General features: G+C 31.5%; 1 protein-coding gene across 4 annotated transcripts in view; it reads left to right on the plus strand.

The window, feature by feature from the left end:
- LOC134541189 (uncharacterized) overlaps nt 1–5,400 on the plus strand; it is a 181,582-nt gene that overhangs the window by 167,101 nt on the left and 9,081 nt on the right. The gene's annotated exons all lie outside the window — the stretch shown is intronic.

Here is a 5,400-nt window from a genome sequence, read left to right on the forward strand (position 1 = left end):
ATGATGTGATTTACATAAGGAACAATATTCTAGTACCAATACAAATAAAACTTCAACATGCATTCATAACAAGTAGCATATGCTACTTAAGACAGTCAAACATATGGTTAAGGCAATGAAGCAACAATGAAATGATGAGTAAACCTGATACATAAAAAACCAAAATTACATAACACATAGACTTACAACCATTTAAAAATAATAGTTTCTATTAAAGTACACACCACTAGTGGAAGACACTGAAATGAACCATTATGTTCCAGAAAAAAAAAATAACTTCAGCAGATGCAAAAAAAAAATAAAGAAAAACAACTAAATGAGTCAATAACCTCAACAACTAAAATCTAAATATTATAAAACCTTAACAAGAAAATTCCACTTCAGAAAAATTCTTCCCTGTTAAAGACAGCTTAATTTTTAAGCACCTTGTGAAACTTCTTAACAGGGTTTTTACTGTAAATTCATTTGTTAAATGCTTCCAAGAATTATTGGCATTGCAGAGAGTATTTTGTTTTTCCAGGTGCTACAAATACCTGATGAAAAATTTTTAAGAATTTTCAACAAAAAATTTCTGACTACTTTTTTAATGTTACAGGGTACTTTTATGTTGTTATATGAAAAAGCAAAATTAAACATGAGCGAGTGTAATACAAAACCAATCTACCATTTGTAGGAATGTACAGATTTTTGAATGAATGATTCCACATAATTTCATTGGACGGTTTCCCAATATTAATTGTTTAAGTGAGACTGTATGTAAACTGAAGAGAGGCAATGCAATTTAGCAAAAGGTAGCTTGAAATTTAAAGTTTAATGACCACCAGTTTCATCAATGTTTAATTTGAGACTATATGGTGACTTCCATAACCTGTAGACAGTATATTAATGTGCCATATATAGTAGGCCATTCTTTAATTCAACAAGTGCACAATGAACACTAGAAATGCTCAAGTTAAAATAGTCGGAAAATCTGCTACCTGGAATTTTTTTTTAACTATTTGAAGATAAGCAAACATAACACATTTTTAAAACACTGCTAACAAATTTACAAAATAATTATTTGTTATACTTGTGTTTTTGTATTTTAAACCTTTAACGTTAAGTTAGCACAATATCAAGTAGAAGTAATTGTAGAACATGATATAATAGTATGTATTAAATTTTCCTCTTAATTCTCTCTCTTTAAATTTCATTTTCATATTCAAGAATATCTGAATATTTGTTTTCAAATAAGACTTCAGCTTAAACTTTGAACATCACACAGGCCTATTTGCTAGGCGATATACACTCAAAACCTTTAGTTACATCAATTTCACTTTTACTCAATGTTAATAAAATTAATTCTTTAACCTTGATATGGTGATTTTTTGCCTAAGAATATAACAGATTTTACATTCAAAAGCGTGCACTAATATCTTTCAAAATTTGACAGTGTGACAATGTCAACATCAGTCGTAGTCATGGCAGGTGAGGATACAGTATTTTGAATATTTTTTCTTCCTCATCTGCTGAAGAAATTTTTAACAGTCTCAACTCTTAAGAACTGATTTACAAAATAACTGAAACCTGTATAAAAGAAATAAGAACTTCCGAGAGGAATGTAATTCTCACAGCTGACCGATCTATCCTAGCTTCTATACAAATTAGAATCCATTTACTTTAAGTACACCTACATCATATTTCTGGTTTGAACACACAAAATAAATGATATTTTATACCAACAAAAAAAATTAAATTGATTAGAATAAAAAAAAAGTTATGCTGGCAATTCAGATTATTTTCTGATAAAAAAGATGTATGGATATCTCATGCATAAAAAAATTCTATACAAGAATTCAAACAATAACTTCGCAATGAAGTAACGTTACTTGAAAGCCTTTCAAATTTTTGGACATCGCAATAGAAATACCATGGAAAAAGTTTGAAAATGGCACCAAGACAGTTGGATGAAACAACAATCCCTAAACGTTACACTTAACTTAATTTGATGCGTCAAGGCTTTTTTTATAAATAAAAACAAAAAGAAAACAACCCTCTTAAAATTACTGCGTTCTATAAAAATAGCACAAAATAGAACATTTGTAAATATTTAAGAGTGAGCACTAAAATGTTTTCAGTCAATTAAACACAACAATAACTAGACATCAAATATAACTCAAGTTTGATATAATAACCAATAAAACTTTATTATACACAACCTAAAAAATTGTTGCTATTTATAAAGATGATTCCAGAAACACACATAAGTTGTAATAATTCATTAATATATATATACATATATATATTTAACTTATAAAGAGACTATGTTAAGCACCACAAAACATTTTTCAAGAAGTGACAAATGAAAGAAAATTATCTTAAAATTTTAATAAAATGTTTTTGTAATGTTTACTGCAAAATAAACCTGCAAATACAAATGAACATCTCACTCAAATTCCCAAGCACAAAAAGCATGCTGAGAAACTGTTCTGGAAATGGACGGTATTTGAGTACTGTTAATGCATTAAAGGCACAATTGCAGCTGCATTTATTTAACACCAAACGCACCAACAGAGTTGATTTCTTAGTAGTCACACCATCTCAAACAAAGCCAATAGCACCTGCTAAAACACCTTTTTTAAAAAAGCAATAACAGGAAGCCCGAGTAAAACATATAGAACAACATACAACACAAAAAAAAAAGCACACACAACTGAAGTCGACTTGGAACAGAAAACTTGGGACATGTCTCAAATTTCAAGAACACTATCCAAAGAGAACGCTCAATGCATAATTTCTCAAGAGGACCATTTTGTGCTCACTTAAACTTATCTTTCACGCTGAAACACTTGAAATGTTTCCAGAGACAGTTATATAATCTTTGCTTGTTTATGCTTCACGTAAGGTCAACTAAAATAAAGATTACAACCTCCATGAGAAAAAGACAACCAAACGCAATTCGTATTGAAAATAAACCTAAGTGCTTGCGAGTAAATACATCTTTTGCAACATTTTGCACACATATGAGTTACTTGGTGAGCGTGCAGTCTTTAACGTGAGTCTAACACAAACACAAGAGCACCACACACACACACACACACACAGTGTCTCAGCGAACTGAGACATGGCCACAGAACATTTGAGTGACAGTACTAGGCACATCCAAAAAGTAAGTAACGTCAGCACACATCACCAGAGCAGAAGGGCTACGTCAAATTCGCGAAGTAGTCCCGCTGTTTTGTTCACGTTGCCAGTCAACGAGTTTGAAACAATAGATTGGCTTACTGGTTGTGAAATACACTATGTAATAAATCTTAGAAACCTAAATTTGTTAGACAGAAGTAGCTAACCATTAATTTGGCAAAATTCACCGATATTGTAAGGGTTGATTAGGAAGTGCTTTAGGATGTCTATAATGAGAGAATGGAAACAGTTCATAACCTGCAGTGTTCTACAGTATTAAATGGAAAATAAATTCATACAGCTGATTTATGATCAGTATTACATTCTCAAATTTATAGTCCGTCTCTTATAATCGCCTGAGATTTCTAAACATATGTTACATACATGAAACTGATAATGAACATTTAAGTTTCAAATTAAATTAAAATTTTTGAGATTTGTGCCAAAAATTTCAACAAACATTTACAATTAACATGGTACAAAAGCAGCAATACGTATTTAAAAAAAAAAATTTAAAGATTACATTTTGAATGGTAATAAAACAAATTTGTCACCATAATGCAATAAATTTCTGCAAGGCAGCATAATGAAAACCTAGAAATTAATACAACTCTTTTTTAAAAAAAAATCATGTTCATATTTTTTTTTGGAATGTTGGTTGCAACTGTTGGTTGAATTCATGCCACAAGATACAATTCTCACCGCAGATATTTAATCTCAAACTCAAGGAAAAGTTTACTTTGCACAATACAAAACTAAGTTTCACCATTGACAACCAACATCCACAAGTCACAAATCATGCAACATTTTTCTGGAAGCAATTTAGTGTGTTTTTCCAAGTCCAGACTCGCCAATGAGTGGTTTCAGTGTTTCTAGATCTCACAAAACTTCCCGGTGGTAACCATACATAAGTGTGGCAGTGATAACAAGACTAATCAGTCTGCTCACGAAATGGCGATGGAATTGTACAAATAGGCTATCTTCAAATTAGCGGCAAGGAAAGTCACAAAGTGGATGGTGAATAACCTTAATAGTAAATTGTTTCAACAGTATTTAATAATACTCCCGCCAACAAAATAATTTTTTTTTAATGTGTTATCTCAACACCCTAAATGTTCTTACTTTCTAGATGCACCTTACAAAAAAAGATGTAACAAAAAAAATATCTACATAGTAAATGTGTTGCTGAGATCAGACATATAGCTGCCGTATATGAGCAACAAAAAACTTATGATACACATAAACCATTTACAAGCATAATAGATACATTAAACATGTTGATAGGTGACGTGCAACAGAAGGGAAGGGGCGGAGACTAGCAAAATTGCAGTATCAGATTCAAAATATCCGTACTTATGAAGCAAAACAAAAAAAAACATATATAATGAATTAATAAGTAATATTTGTTCTCGGAATTGTTCAATATAGTTACCAGCACTCATTTGTAAATTAAACCTTGAGATTAAAATTCTCGACATGTATTAACTTTTCTTGTGTCTCTGTAACAACCACGTCTTATCACATAACTATAGAAAGATTCCTCCAAGTTGCTGGATTCATGTCACATTGGTCTATTTAGCTTCTGGTTACCGATACTTTCAGTAGCAATGAAATGTTTATTGTATCAATGGCAAAGTATAAACAAAAAAACACACAGTTGAAAAAAATAAGTACATTTTAAGCAACAAAAACAAAAGAAAGTGATGTACATTTTAAGAACTGAGCAAATGTTGTTATTTACAACATATTTTTAGAAGAGACAGAAAAAAAAACTGTAGAATGAATGCGTATTTCACAAATACAGAGCCATGCATTGTAATTCAATGCAGCAAAAATAAATGTGTATTAAAAATATATATCTTGGTTATTATCACAGTTTGCAAAGTTCAACAACTACTAGAATGTACATTCCATGGATGACAAGGGGGGAGTGGATTTTTTTCAAACCATTCGACAGCAGGAAGATACAGAGAAATAAACTGCAGGCTTTCGCAGTCGTCTTGCAAAATTGATTGGCTTTCGAAACCGAGCCACGTCACAGCGGTAGTGCGTTGCTGCAAGCATCTTCAGGATTCAGACTCCACTGAGAACTGGGAGAGAAATATCAATACACACCGCCACTGCAGAGACAGCTCAACTGTGAAAGCCAAGATAGTTTATTGAACATTACCGGTTGATAGGAAATACACATCTTTTCCCACCCACATGTGGGATAATATTTTAAAATCTTTACAGATG

This window comes from Bacillus rossius, chromosome 18, assembly GCF_032445375.1.
Source record: "Bacillus rossius redtenbacheri isolate Brsri chromosome 18, Brsri_v3, whole genome shotgun sequence".
Taxonomy (NCBI): domain Eukaryota; kingdom Metazoa; phylum Arthropoda; class Insecta; order Phasmatodea; family Bacillidae; genus Bacillus; species Bacillus rossius.